Source organism: Anomaloglossus baeobatrachus, chromosome 1, assembly GCF_048569485.1.
Source record: "Anomaloglossus baeobatrachus isolate aAnoBae1 chromosome 1, aAnoBae1.hap1, whole genome shotgun sequence".
NCBI lineage: Eukaryota > Metazoa > Chordata > Amphibia > Anura > Aromobatidae > Anomaloglossus > Anomaloglossus baeobatrachus.
In genome coordinates, this window is record NC_134353.1 from 388,792,391 (window position 1) to 388,808,556 (window position 16,166).

Genomic DNA, 16,166 nt, shown 5'->3' on the forward strand with positions numbered 1-16,166 from the left:
CACATATTATATAGAGTCATTACATACAGAGTGACCTATTTCAAGTGTTTATTTCTGTTAATGTTGAGGATTATGGCTTACAGCCAATGAAAACCCAAAAGTCATTATCTCAGAAAATAGAATATTATATAAGACCAAATGAAAAAACTATATTAAACTCAGAAATATTGGCCTACTGAAAAGCTTGTACAGTAAATGCACTCAATACTTGGCCGGGGTTCCTTTTACATGAATTACTGCATCAATGCGGCATGGCAAGGAGGCGATCAGCCTGTGGCACTGCTGAAGTGTTATGTAAGCCCAGGTTGCTTTGATAGCAGCCTTCAGCTCGTCTGCATTGTTGGATCTGGTGCCTCTCATCTTCTTCTTGACAATGCCCCATAAATTCTCTCTGGGGTTTAGGTCAGGCGAGTTTGCTAGCCAATCAAGCACAGTAATACTGTGGTTACTAAACCAGGTATTGGTACTTTTGGCAGTGTGGACAGGTGCCAAGTCCTCCTAGCAAAAGAAATTTCCATTTCCAAAAAGCTTGTTGGCAGAGGGAAGTGTAGCGCCTCTGAGGCTCTGGTCGCTACAGGGTACTGCAACTGAGTTAAGCAGCAGTAGTGCTCATACCAGACACATTACACATGCAGTTAGGTGCCTTCCCCACAGGGGGAGTGGACTGGGGTGGACAGGGAGAGTTAGCCATCCAGTAGTATAGGAGTTCCCGGGTGCTACATGGGGTATAAGAGGAGGTGTCCATGACACATAGTGAGCTTTTTCTGAAGGGACGTCCCATGAGACCAGACTGGGTGCAGGTGAGCACCAGTGCTGGTGGGGCGAGACACAGCTCATCTTTCTGTTGTGGAGCCTGGGACTTGTGAGCAGGAGCTCAGCCCAGGTTCCTTCTGCTGATCGCTGGATAGTGAGGACAAATAGGACATTTACACTGACACCGGTAACCACCTGGTTCTTGCACTGGACAACCAGAGACTTACCAGCAGTGAACCAGGACAGTCTCGGGCAATCTCCTAACCAGTGAGTAAAACACCTGAACCGGAGCTCTTGCCTCGTCCTCATTATTTACCAGCGATGCCATCCCACGCTCTGGCGACTACAGCCCACTAACTCCATCACTTACCCCCTGGGGCCCTGGCCCTACTTGCAGCGGGCTCAACATCCAGGTTGCCGTCAACATCATCCCCAGCGGTGATAGACTATGCAGCGGTCGTCCATCTCCATAACCGCAACCTGCAAGTGGCATCACAATAAAAAACTTTATTAAATATTCCCCTATACTTATCCCCCTTCAAGCGACTCCCAGGGTCACGGAACCGGGCAACAGCCACCCAGTGACACGGAACCGGGCAACGGCCACCCAGTAACACATCCCAGTAATACACCGCCCGGGACAGAGTACCCCATAGCACTGAGGCGAGTCAGCTTCCATGGCGTCATGAATAGGATTGGACTAGACCTGTTAACACTGGGTGACGTGCGCTTTATGGACTGTTTTTGTGACTTATGCAACTGTCGCCATTTTGTGTGAAAAAGTAACTGCGCCATTGCTGTGGAGAAAAGCGCGCAAACAGAAACTCTGCCCCCTGGGAGTGTGTAACATGTAAAACGAAACTGGAAGCAGGCAGACCAAAAGCCTTGCAGCAGAATGCTTCCAGACTCACCAGGAGAATGTCAACTCCAAATGACCAGGAGAACAAAGCAGGTCGCTCCGGGACCTGGACGGCAGAGAGGCTAGAGGCGGAGGTCCAATGGCTGGATGATGCGGGCGCAGCAGCTCCGGCAGATTACGGAATGGCGAACGGAGATGATGAAAGAGGTGGCAGCCATATGGGCCCACAAGCAATGGGCGTCGATGGCAGAGATGGCACCAGGACCCTTTCAGACCGCTGCAACCCAGATGCTGACACCCTTTGCCGACTGGACCGCACCACCGTCCGACCCGGCCAGACCAGACCTGGCCGCACCTTCTTCCCCAGCCGAGAAGGACCAGGCTGCAGCGACTTACCTGGTCAAACCAGACCAGGCCGCAGCTCTCCAGCACTTCCAGTTGCCAGGAAAAATTAAAGTCATGCATGCTGCATATGTGTTTTTGTTTTGCAGGTTGCAATTGGACTTGAATACCAGAATGTTAAAATGTTGATATTGCCTCCCGAAAGGGAAGAGTTTTACAGTTATTGAGCATAAGAAAATTTTCCGGTATGTATTTGCAGCCCGGGAGTGCTACTGTTTGCTGCCAGGGATTGTAGCACCCCTGAGGCTCTGGTCGCTACAGGGTACTGCAACTGAGTTAAGGAGCAGTATCTATCTGGGGTAAGTGACAGATGGTTTGCTGGTGCTCACACCAGACACATCATACATGCAGTTATTTGCCTTCCCCACAGGGGGGAGTGGACTGGGGTGAACAGGGAGTGTTAGCCATCCAGTAGTATAGGACTTCCCGGTCACCAGGACAACCATTGAGGGCGGATGCCACATGGGGTATAAGAGGAGGTAGCCATGACACATAGTGAACTTTTTCTGGAGGGACGTCCCATGAGACCAGACTGGGTGCAGGAGAGCACCAGTGCTGGTGGGCCGAGACACTGCTCATCTTTCTGCTGCAGAGACTGGGGCTTGTGAGCAGGAGCTCAGCCCAGGTTTCTTCTGTTGATCACTGGATAGCGAGGACAAAGAGGACATTTACACTGACACTGGTAACCACCTGGCTCTTGCACTGGATAACCAGGGACTTACCAGCAGTGAACCAGGACACTCTCGGGCAATCTCCTAACCAGTGAGTAAAACACCTGAACCGGAGCTCTTGCCTCGTCCTCATTATTTACCGTCGACAACGTCCCGCGCTCCGGCGCCTACGGCCCATTAACTCCATCACTAACCCCCTGGAACCCCAGCCCTACTTGCAGAGGGCCCAAAATTCAGGCTGCCATTACCATCAGCCCCAGCAGTGAGAGACTGCTTGGCGGTTCCATCTCCATAACCGCAACCTGCTGTGGCGTCACGATAAAAATTTTATTAAATATTCCACTGTACATAGCCCCCTTCAAGCGATCCCCCAGGGTCATGGAACCGGGCAACAGCCACCCAGTGACACATTTCAGTAATACACCGCCCGGGACCGAGTACCCCATAGCCCTGGGGCGAGTCAGAAGCATGAAGTGCTCTAAAATTTCCCGGTAGACGGCTGCGCAACACAGTGAAACACAGTGGACCTACACCAGCAGATGACATGGCTCCCCAAACCATCACTGATTGTGGAAACTCCACACTAGACCGCAAGCAGCTTGGATTGTGGCCTCTCCACTCTTCCTCCAGACTTTGAGACCTTGATTTCCAAGTGAAATGCAAAAGTTACTTTCATCTGAAAACAACACCTTGGACCACTGAGCAACAGTCCAGTTCTTTCTCTCCTTTGCCCAGGTAAGATGCTTTTGGCGTTGTCTATTGGTCATGACTGGCTTGACACAAGGAATGTGACAGTTGTTGCCAATGTTCTGGATACGTGTGTGTGTGTGTGTGTGTGTGTGTGTTGGCACTTGAAGCACTGAGTCCAGCTGCAGTCCACTCCTTCTGAATCTTCCCCAAATTTTTGAATGGCCTTTTCTTAACAATCCGATCAAGGCTGCCGTTATCCTGGTTGTTTGTGCACCTTTTTCTATCACACTTTCTCTTTCCATTCAACTTTCCAGTAATATGCTTGGATACAGCACTCTGTGAATAGTCAGCTTCTTTAGCAATGACCTTTTGTGGCTTACCCTCCTTGTGGAAAGTGTCAATGACTGCTTTCTGGACTTCTGTCAACTCAGCAGTCTTTTCCCATGATTGTGTAGCCTATTAAACCAGACTAAGGGACCATTTTAAACGCTTAGGAGGCCTTTGCAGGTGTTTTGTGGTAATTATTCTAATTTTCTGAGATAATGATTTTTGGGTTTTCATTGGCTGTAAGCCATAATCATCAAGATTAACAGAAATATACAGTTGAAATAGATCATTCTGTAATGACTCTGTATAATATGTGTTTCCCTTTTTGAATTCAATTGCTGAAATAAATTAACTTTTTGATCATATTCTAATATATTGAGATGCACCTGCACCTGTTGTAGAAAGATGTGATGCATGGTTGATGAAATATCTTTAATTAAAGTTGCAGAAATGCACTGCACTTTGATTGACCGGTGCCTCGGGGACGGGTCTTTGTGGGTCAGGTCCTCAGTGTTTATTCCTCCTCTGGCATCCTCCTGGCATGCCCCCTTTTCTCTATTTGAATATTGTGCCGCGCCGCCAATGCTGTTGTTGACAGCGCGTGCGCATTGCCACAGTGATTGTATTAAAATAGCGCCAGAGACTGCGAATTCGCATACTGTGATCTCTGGCACCATTTTATTGAAAACATTGCGGTGAATAGGTGCGTGCAGAGGCACGTGGTAGAGGTGTGTGCCCAGATATAAAAAAAAACAAACCCTGGGTACGCGCTGATGCCTCTCAAAGTCTTTACTGCAGTACTCTATTTGTGTCATGTCATACTATCTATCTCTTCATTGATGTTCAGTGTTTATGTAGCACCCACAGGGCAGGGGTTAAAGGATACTTGTTACCGAGCCGGTGATGGTCGGGTCTGGGATGTTACGGATGGCCCTGCCTGGCTCCGTGGTCCCGAAGTGTACAATAAAAGGGGATGGAGATGGGATGAGAATGGGTAATGGGAGTTGTCTCGTGACACCACCTGCGGTATGCGGCCAGGGATTATCCGCCGCTGCGGTCGCAGTCCTCTGGGGCGGATGGTGTTGCAGGTAGGATAGTTCAGCTTCCCGCAGGTGAAGCTAGGCCCCAGGAAGGATGATGGAGGTAGTAGCAGCCATTAGCACCGGAGCATGGGGCGATGGCGCTGGCAATGATGGGCTGATACAGTGGTTGCGGTTCAAGGTCTTTCACTCACAGTTCAGTTGTCATCCTTGGAGTGTCGGTTTCTGCCGTGATGGGCCCCAGCCAATCCCGGATACCTCAGAGGCCACTACAGGTGTTGTGAACTGAGAGACTTTCCTTTCTGTTCGCTTTAGTGTGGATCCCCGTGACTTGAAGTTACTTGGGGACCCCGGTGTTCTTGGCTTTAGTTTCCGTCCTGTCCGCAGGCAGCGCAAACCCTTTGTTGGGCCTGGCCATGATCACGACTCCTGGTTCTATGTGCTACTGTGCCTCAGGAATTGTGGTGGCTAAACGGACGTAAAATCCCCCTGTCCGGCAGATTCTGGTGGCGCAACCTGAAGTGTACGCCACCTTATGATTCTGCACCCTAACTGCGCTGGTACTGATGGAGCTATTGAGCTCTAATCCAGCTACTGTGTTGCTCCTCTGTCTCTCCAGTTCACCCGGTAAACTCCTGCTTCTTCCAGTCGGGCCGGTTCTAACAGGGGAAGCTCTGAAGCACTCTTCCCTGAGAACCGTGTTGTTCTGTGTCACAGACTATTCTGAGGTAAAAGCTGTTTGCTCTCTCACTTCCCCTGTGCTGCCCCCACCTTCCTGATGACTCACTGGTGGCTGGGAAAAACCCGTTGTTATGGTGACCACCTTTAGCCCAGTTTCAGTGTCTGGCTGCTATGCTGAGAAAGCACCTGAGCTGTGTGTGTTGTGTAAATGAAAACAAGTGGTTAACCTCTTCCTTACCCAAGATGAGTACTGCATCTTAACCGAGATGCAATACCCTGTGGTGACTGAGCCTCAGGGGTGCCACATTTACACTGACTCCGTCTGTCATTTGGGCATGTAGACGCCCCTATCCCTGGATACGGCTTGCAGGTATGCCCAGCAGTGTGTGATATTACGGTTAACTCCCCCTCAGTGGTGAGCGCTCGTAGCAGTCTCCCCGCCACTGGACGCATCTTTGCTGCCTCATCTATCCCTGCTCTCATCCTGATGCATTGGATATGGGCAAGGAGAAATTGCATCAGACGCTGCTGCTTGGCTTCCAGTGTGTGCGGGTGTGAGTGGACTAGTGCCACATGAACCACTTTATGTAATCTCTTATATAAGGTCAGTACTGCCCCCCTCTTAAAGAAGCTTAATGCAAAACGCGCATCGGATCTGTTGCTATCACTGTCGTACTTGAGCCCTGTAGTCTTGCCTAACCTCTTATCTTTCATATGAAGGAGCTTTGAATCGATTTCAGACTGGACTTTGCCTTTTTTCTCTTTGACTTATTATATCACTATGGCATTTATTTTGTGACTCCTCTTCCATGGCAGCTTTATCCTGAAGTGCATTCAATTTATATCTGATCATATGGAATTTTGCATATTTTTATAAAAAATAACTTTTTTTTTTTGCATTTGTGCGGTGTTACTTGTGCAATATTTAAACAGTGGACATCTTATGTTGGTCTGTGTCTCCCTCTAGTGTTGAATATTCAATTTTCACTTTTGCCATCTATGTGGCTATACCTCTCTTTTTATGCCATTGTTCTGTGACTAATCTTCAAACTTTTTTCTTACTCAGGATAACATTGCATTGCTATTTACTAATTGGGTAATCTCCAGCTATTGTTTCAGCCAGCTTTAATTAGCTCCCACTGAGGAGCTATATGTGGGTAATCTATGTGGACTAGCACTTTATTTTACACTGTCTACCATAATTATGGTTCTATGGAGTTGCTCCATTTATATTTGTATGGGTATCCTTTTAGGTTCGTAGGCATGTCATTGGCTCTGGGCCACTGGGTGGCTATCTGTGTGGTTTTCTCCTTTTTAATAACATTGCATTGTTTTGGTAATTAATAAAGATTTGATTTTTATTGATTTAATATATTTTGTGTTATACCATTTACTCCATTCTATGTACAGGTTTATGTGTGGAAGTTGTGTTGTATTTTCCCTTCCTTTAACCCCTTTTCTGTTTGTGTCCTTTGTCTGTCCCCCTTTACTTCTTTCTGTAATTTGGTGTGCCATGTACGATTGCTGTTTCTTTTACACCTGTCAGTCTTATCTTCTCTGTGTCTTTAACCTAGAGCAAGACTAGTGTTCCCATTGTCCTGTGCACTAGACATGGTTGTGTTCAGAGAAAGACAGGAATAGGAATGGAAACCCTGCATGGGGTGAAAGAACCTTTCTAGGGATGTCATGGTGCTCAGGGCTGCTGAGGGAGTCAGGGGTTGATCCTCCCTATCCTTCCCTAGTAAATTTGAAAAGTAAGAAGCGCTGATAGTGTAACAGCAGATGAACAAGTGTAGTATATAGGAAATATACACTCACCTAATTCGGTTGTGAACGTCACAACCACTGATAAGCATGAGATAATGGTGTCTGCTGCAGCCCCACGTGGATGAGCATTCAAAATGGAGTAGAGAAGGGGTTAACGCCGCGTATCAGCCAAATGAAACTGTAGAGATGTTGATGAATAATATCTTTCTTTTATTTCATCGGTCTACGCGTTTCGAGGTCAAAGCCTCTTCCTCAGGACCAGTACATCAACAAAAGCTAAAAGGCTTTTGTTGATGTACTGGTCCTGAATTCAGCAGCAGAGTTACTTGGTTCAAGAATAAAGGAAAAGAACTTGCTGGCTCCCAGTACCACATTTATCTATCGCAAAAAAAGAGAGAAATATCTTCTGAAATAGTTCCATATAGACGAGGAGCTTGTGTACTGCATTGACGTCAGTGGACTTATTGAGTCAAGTGAGATGTGATAGTCATGTAACTGAAGAATGGAGGTTTTTCAATGACAGTCAAAGAGAAGTCTGACGTGTGTGTTGATTCACAATGGCAATAAACTTGTTTCCATTCCTATTGCTCATTTAGTAAATATGTAAGAAACGTATGAATGGATGGGGAGCCCTATCCTGGCCGAGGGTCACCAACTCACCTGCTCCTGCAATTGTTTGTGTCTGTGTTGTGCACCCGATGGCATGTGCGACAGTTACAACAATGTCCACAGGGTTCTGCATTTCGGATTTCGATCCACATCGCCGACATGGCGGGTGACACAATTACATACAAGTCCTTTTTATGAACAACTCAGGAACCGACTTTATTGTGGTTCACCAGGTTTTTCTTACTTCGGACAGACAGGCCTTCTTGTGCTGCGCCGCTCTCTCGGGGGTATCTGACTTCCTACCCTTACTCTGGGCTTCTGTTTCGGTGCTTGTTCCTAATACTGGTTTCCTCCACATATTCTTTCCTGGCGGCTACCATGCCTCACTCGAACCCTCGGACGAAGTACTAGCCCCTGGCTGGTTCAAGGTACTGTCGGGAGTCTCCATACCCCGATGTCCCACCGGCCTCTGGAGATCCTCTAGCCGCCTGCATGGAGAGGTCTTGGCACTAGGGAGGATAGCTCCTGTCCTCTCAGTAGGATGTCTGCAGCTTCACTCACTAACTTCTTCCTGTCTCTTCATGCTAAACTCCTTGCTCCAACCACCTTAGTGCCGAATCCCTGGCAATCACTGAACTGTCTGCACCTGGCCTACACTGATCTCAGCAACTTGCTATGCTTCCTGTGTTCTTGCTGAACCTTATTATAGCTAACTAACTACTCCTCTCATCTTCCTCCTGCTGCTTGTTTCCCTAGTTGCCTACAATAAACATCCTATCTAAAATCCATACCTAACAATTACTACCTGCAGTTCTATCATATTAATACTCTATCTATCTTATCTATTAGTCCTTATCTCTAATGCTCCTGGCTGACACGGCACAGGGGCCAATCCCTATTTATATTACACATTGTTTGTATTATAATATGCACATACTATACATACATACACATGGGGAATACACCTACATATTGGAGGTGGCTGTTCTATGTAACAATTCCCTGTAATAAAACACATTATACACAAACATTATAGGGAGCCGGCTGACGCTTCTGTGGTGCCCCTGAGGCCTCAGTCGCCACAGGGTACTGTACCTTATTTTAGGTGCAGTGCTTAACCCGGATCCAGGGGAGGTCAGTACCGGTTTCACTACTTACAAACTCATACACACAACTCGGTTGCCCTCCCCAATGGGGACCGGGCTAGGATTGGGTCTTAAGGCAGTCACCAAACATGGGGGGCAGCCATCCACTAGTGACAGGGACCCGCGGGAGGAGCAGCCACCAAGGGGGAGTTAGGAGTCAACACAACAGTTAGAGAGTTCTCCAGCAGGAGAGGAAAGGAGCAGACGGTCTTACTGATGGCTCTGGTGGGATACAGGAGTTTACACAATCGCCGAAGGGAGAGCTTTATTGCTCCCTCGGAACCAGCGCAGAACAAGGTGCAGAACCCTAGGGGAGATCATAATTCAAGTTGGTCTTCCAGAATCTGCCGTACAGGGGGATTGCACGTCCCTCTGGCTAACACAGTGCCCGGAGCACAGTGCCACAAAGGATCTGGGGCCTAGGTCTGAGTCGGGCCCCATTGCGGAACCGCGGCAACTGCAAATGGGACGGGAGTTTCACTTACGCCGGACTGGGGTCACCAAGTAGCTTTAAGCCACGGGGATCCATCTTACAAGGCGCTGAGAGGAAGGGCCCATTGACCACCGCACCAGACTGACCTCCAAAAGGATCCGGGTTCGATGGGGCCCATCGCAGTGGATGACCGGCTCTTCCCGGGCAAGTGGCATAACAGTGAGTAAAAGTTACCTGGAACCGCAGAGACTGTGTGAGCCTGTTACTGCCAGCGCCGCCACCCCGCACTCCGGCGCCAGCGGCCGTTGACTACAACTCCTCTCATCATCCTCCCTGGGGCCTGCTGCACCTGTGGGGAGTGTTACAATCTTTGCTACTACAGACCATCCGCCCCAGAGGACAGCGACAGCAGCGGCGGCTAATCCCTGGCCACGTACTGCAGGTGGCGTCACGACAATCATCCCACTACAACTCCCATCTTCCCATCTCCCTTTCCATGGACACCTCAGGGTCACGAAACTGGGCAGGCCACCCGTGACATCCCCCTGACCCTTCGCTGGCCCGACGCCGAGTAACCCCCCCCAGGCCCCGTGGGGTGCTCGCTCCACTCACATCCAGCTCTTCTACATTGCTGGCACAACAATGTACTTCCTCAATAATTTACATTCAATATACTACTCTGTACACTTCTATGGGAGTTGTTCTTCTCTGTAGGGGTGGACATGGCGCTACCACCTCCTACAAATGCCTTGAGAACCATTCTCCAAATCAAATATAATGAACATTGCTAGATTGTATGTGGTGACCTGAAACTTTGAAGGTTATATAGATTCTTCTAGAATATCAAAGCGTATACACAAAATGGGACAGCCGAGCAAAGGCAGAATATTATAGAAGGAAAGAATGGCCAGCTCGTGAGAAAAGTATAATCGGTGAAAAGAATATCAAGAATTGAACCTCTTATTAATCCTCAGAAAGTGTTTCTTCCACCCAATCCATATGAAACTGGGACTCATGAAACAGTTTGTTAGGGCTTTGGATCGAGATAGCGAGTGCTTTAAGTTCACCAGTACCAAATTTCCTACTCTTTCACACGAGAAATTGAAACCTGGCATATTTGATGACACCCAAAGTAGGCTTCTATTCAAAGATAGAGAGTTCCTTAATACCATGAAAACCATAGAAAAGGATGCTTGGTCTGCTTTTTTTGACGTGACTATTGGATATTTTAGGGTCAAAAATTATAACCTTTTAGTTCAAAATTTGTGGCTGGCTTTTCAAAGACTGTCAGTAAGGCCGAAGTCACACTTGCAAGAGACTCACATGAGTCTAGCATCGCATGACCTGGCACGGCCTGCCGCTATCTGGACAGGAGCGTCTCAGCTACATAGAAATCCATGCAGCTGACGCTCTCCTGTCAGAAGAGTGTGCTGCCGTGTCGAGTGATGTGATGCGAGACTTGCGCGAGTCTCTCGCAAGTGTGACTCCGGCCTAAATCTGAGTGTCAACTTGCATTACCTTCATAGCCACCTGTGAGTGAACAACAAGGAGAACTCTTTCACTAAGACATCAGGACCAAGGAACATAGATATCAAGGCAGGTGGAACACAAACATGATGGCAGACTACTGTTGGTGTTTACAGTGTGCCAACTCTGATCATAACTATTCCAGACATCGAAAAAGATAAAAATTCTCCCTAACAATTATATTTTCCACAACTATTGCTTTCTTGGTTAGACGGTAGACCTGTGTTTTGCATGAAACAAATATATCACATGCTATCGTTTCTTTAGACTTTCTAATTACGCCTGATATTCAACCTTTAAAACCTTTGATCAATCATTTCTCATTTTTTTAAAAAATTGACATTGCATATTTTTCTTTACTTCATATCTGGATGCAGCACTTTTCATTTGAGTAAAATTAGCAAAATTACTTAGGTCAGTGTGGTGCCCCTGCGGCTCCGATCGCCACAGAGTACTACACCTCATTTAAGGTGTCATGCTTAACCCGGATCCTGAGGAGGTTGGTACCGGTTTCACCACCCACATATTTAAATACACAATCAGGTTGCCCTCCCCAATGGGTACCGGGCTAGGGTAGGGTCTCAAGGTTGCCTTCAAACATGGGGGGCACCACCCACTAGTAGAGTGTGCAAAGCAGTTACATAGTTACATAGTTACTAAGGTTGAAAAAAGACCTAGGTCCATCCAGTTCAACCTTCCTCCACCAGTTCTACATTTGGTCACCAAGTCATTTATAACCAACAATGTTGTGTGTACTGAGGAAATCATCCAGCCCTTTTTTGAAAGCTGTTATAGTATCTGCCATTACTACCTCTTGTGTAGCATTCCACAGTCTGACTGCTCTAACTGTAAAGAACCCTTTCCTATTTAGCTGTCGGAATCGCTTTTCTTCCACTCGCAGTAAATGCCCCCTGGTCCTTAGTATTGTCTTCGGAAGAAATAAGTCATGTGCCAGTCCTTTATATTGACCACACATGTATTTATACATATAAATGAGATCTCCTCTGAGACGTCTTTTTTCTAAGCTAAACATATCTAACTTTTTCAACCTTTCATCATATCGGAGGCCTTCCATTCCTTGTAGTAGTCTAGTTGCCTGCCTTTGAACTGACTAACTTCTGAATGTCCTTTTTAAAATGTGGAACCCAAAACTGAATCCCATATTCCAGATGTGGCCTTACAAGTGATTTATAGAGGGGTAACAATACGTAGGGATCACGGGATCTTATCTCTCTTTTTATACACCCTAGAATCTTGTTTGCTTTTGCAGCTGCTGCTTCACATTGAGTGCTGCTGCCCAGCTTATTTGTAATGAGAATACCCAAGTCCTTCTCCTGTTCTGTAGTCCCGAGTTTACTTCCATTTAATGTATACACAGTTATAGGATTACTCCGTCCTAGGTGCATTACTTTACATTTATCAACATTAAATCTCATTCGCCAAGTATCTGCCCATTCTGACATCTTATCCAGATCTTTTTGTAATATTGTACTATCAAGGTCAGTTTTTAATATCCTACATAGTTTGGTGTCAACAGCAAAGACTGACACTTTACTATCAATCCCATCCACAAGGTCATTAATAAAAAGATTAAAAAGAATTGGTCCTAGCACAGATCCCTGCGGTACCCCACTGCTGACTATGGCCCATTTAGAGAATGTTCCATTTATGACTACTCTTTGTTTCCTATCTTTTAGCCAATTCCTTACCCAGTTGCATATAGTTTCCCCTAGTCCTTGCTTCTGGAGCTTTAGTATAAGGCTATTATGTGGTACAGTATCAAATGCCATTGCAAAGTCCAAATAAATCACATCAGCTGCATTACCAATATCCAGGTTTGCACTTACCCCCTCATAGAACCCCAACAGGTTGGTTAGACACGGTTTATCTTTCATGAATCCATGCTGTCTGTCAGTTATTATATTATTTTCTGCAACATATTTTTGCATGTCATCCCTTAAAATGCCCTCAAAAACTTTGCATACTACTGATGTCAGGCTTACTGGACAGTAGTTGCCTGGATCTACCCTCTTACCTTTCTTAAATATCGGTACCACATCAGCAATCCTCCAATCCTGAGGCACCAACCCTGTTACAAGCGAGTCTAAAAAGATGAGATACAGCGGTCTGTCAATTACGGAGCTCAATTCCCTCAATATTCGTGGATGAATGCCATCTGGCCCTGGGGATTTGTCAATGTTTAATTTACTCAGACGTAGGCATACTTCTTGTGTTAAATTAATTATATCGGGTGGTGAACTTTGATTTTTCACTTGTTGAATGATGCCTGGTACAGTCAGTTCCTTGGTGAACACAGATGAGAAATGCCTATTTAATATCTCAGTCTTTTGTTTGTCCTCTATAACTAACTTGTTATTATATTTTAAGGGGCCAATACTATCCTTTGTTTTCCTTTTGGCATTAATGTATTTATAAAAGATTTTGGGATTTATTTTAATGTCATTGGCGATTTTTTTTTTCAGTAGCTAGTTTTGCTTGTTTGATTTCTTTTTTGCATTGCCTATTGATATTTTTATACTCCTGAAATGCTATTTCTGTATTCTCAGCCTTCAAGATTTTAAACACCCTTTGTTTTTGTTTTATTATACTTTGTACAGTCTTATTTATCCATAGTGGTTTCTTTTTATTCCGGGACATTTTATTACCAGAGGGTATACGTTTTTTACAGGACTCTAGCAATATATCCTTAAACTTTCCCCATTTATGTTCAGTATCCCCAGTTACCATGACTTTGTCCCAATCTACACATTTAAGCTCTTCCCTTAATTTGTTGAAATCAGCTATCCTAAAATTCCAGGTTTTAGCATTTCCCCTTTGAAATGTTCTATTGAATATTACGTTGAAGCTTACCATAGTATGATCGCTGGTGCCCAAGTGCTCCTGGACCTGTAGATCTGAAATTGTATCCGGTCTATTTGACAGGACCAAATCTAGCAAATTATCTCCCCTCGTAGGTTCATCTATGATCTGAAAGAGGAAATGGTCTTGAATGGTAGATAAGAATTTACAGCTTTTAGCACAACCAGAAGATTCTATGTCCCACTGTATGTCTGGATAGTTGAAATCCCCCATAATAAGAACCCGATTATTATTATTAGCTGCCTTTTCAATTTGTTCCAGCATTTCACCCTCTATTTGTTCAGGTATGCTAGGAGGCTTATAGCAAACTCCAATTAGCATTTTTCCATTATTCACCTCCCCATGTACATTTACCCATACTGACTCTACATTGTTGCAGTTCCCCCCAATGTCATCATTCAAGACAGGTTTTAGGTTAGATTTGATAAATATACAAACCCCACCACCTTTTTTGTCTTTCCTGTCCCTCCTAAATGTACTATAACCCTGTATGTTTGTCACCCAGTCATGGCTTTCATCCAGCCAGGTTTCCGTAATGCCCACCACATCATAATCCATGGTTGACATAAGAGTCTCCAATTCATTCATTTTGTTTGCAAGACTTCTTGCATTTGCCAGTAGACATTTAATCCTATTAACACCTTTATTACTCCTAGCCTCCCTACATTCCTTGCATGTCCCATCCCCCCCTAATCCTTCATTGACCCCTACCATCTCACTGTCTATCTGCTCTATCTATCCCCTTTTTTGCTCCACTACCCTCCCTCCCCCCCAGATCCTAGTTTAAAAGCTCCTCCATCCATCTGACCATTTTCTCCCCCAGCACAGCTGCACCTTCCCCATTGAGGTGCAGCCCGTCCCTACCGTAGAGCCTGTAGTCGACTGAGAAGTCAGCCCAGTTCTCCATGAACCCGAACCCTATCTTCCTGCACCAATTTCTAAGCCACGTATTTATCTCCCTAAGCTCCCGCTGTCTTTCTAGTGACGCTCGTGGCACCGGTAGTATTTCTGAAAACACCACCTTGGAGGTCCTGGACTTCAGCTTCTCTCCTAGTTCCCTGTAATCATTTTTAAGGACCTTCCACCTGCCTCTAACTTTGTCATTAGTACCAATGTGCACCATGACCGCTGGGTTTTCCCCAGCCCCACCCAGCAATCTGTCTATCCAATCCGCAATATGCCGAACCCGAGCACCCGGCAGACAACACACTGTTCGGCATTCACGGTCTCGGCGACAGATGACCTTGTCTGTCCGCCTAATTATAGAGTCCACTACCACTAACATCTGTCTGGGCTTTGCTGCACTCCTATTTCCCTCCTTCCTACAGCAGTTGTTTTCCTGGTTGCTAGGAGCAACGTCCTGCTGTAGTGACCCTAGTCCTGGCCCTTTATTCCTAATATCAGCCAAACAGGCATACTTACTAGGTTGTGCCAGGTCAGGACTAGGCTCCCTGACACTTTTCCCCCTATCTCTTCTTCTAACTGTTACCCAACTACCTACCTCTGGGTCCTGATCTTCTCCACCTCCACCCTCCTCCATATCACTGGCCTCAGCCAGAGAAAGCTCAGTGAGCTCTAAACTCCTCTCCAGGTTTGCAATGCCCCTGAGTGTTGCAAGCTGCTTGTTTAGATCAGTTACCTTGGCTTCCAAATACGCAACATGCTTGCATCGAGTGCATACATATTCACCCTCAAACGGCTGCTCAAGGCATGCATACATCAGACAAGATACACACCTGGTAGCATTGTCCATGGAGCACCTATTAAATGGGGATAAACGTTAAAGTAGAAAAACAAGAAAAAAAAACAAAACAAAAAAAACCAAACAATGGGAAACGTATAAGGATAAATTCAAACTATGTTCTTGCGTTAAACTATGTAATTGAGTTTAAACTATGCCACACTTATCTTCAAACCCTGCACACTTTGCTTCAGAACCTCACACGCTCAGCGCCTCGCTTGCCCTGGCTGGTTTATATAGTTCTTCAGGACTTCCAAAAGCTGTCAGAAGCTTCTACAAACAGGTGTGACTAATACTACTAATTAAATCCCAAGACAAACTTTTTTTTTTTTTTTTGCTTTTTTAACAGTATCACAGACAAACAGACAAACAATTCCCTAATGAAATTAAACAATTACAGTTACACACTTATCTTCAAACAAATAATAAAATAAAAATTGGAGGACAAGGAGTACAGTGCAAATAAATTTTAATAAAGAGTAAGGCTATGTGCGCACGTTGCGTACAGTTCACTGCAAAAATTTCTGCAGCGATCTGAAGAGCACATGTGCGCTTTAAATCGCTGCAGAAATGTCCGTAGTGAGCGTCGATTCCATGCGTTCTGCCTGCAGCTCCTCCCATAGACAGAGCAATAGCTGTCG

General features: G+C 45.8%; 1 protein-coding gene across 1 annotated transcript in view; it reads left to right on the plus strand.

The window, feature by feature from the left end:
- The window catches only part of LOC142302562 (protein-lysine 6-oxidase-like), a 173,378-nt gene that overhangs the window by 97,240 nt on the left and 59,972 nt on the right, over positions 1-16,166 (plus strand). The gene's annotated exons all lie outside the window — the stretch shown is intronic.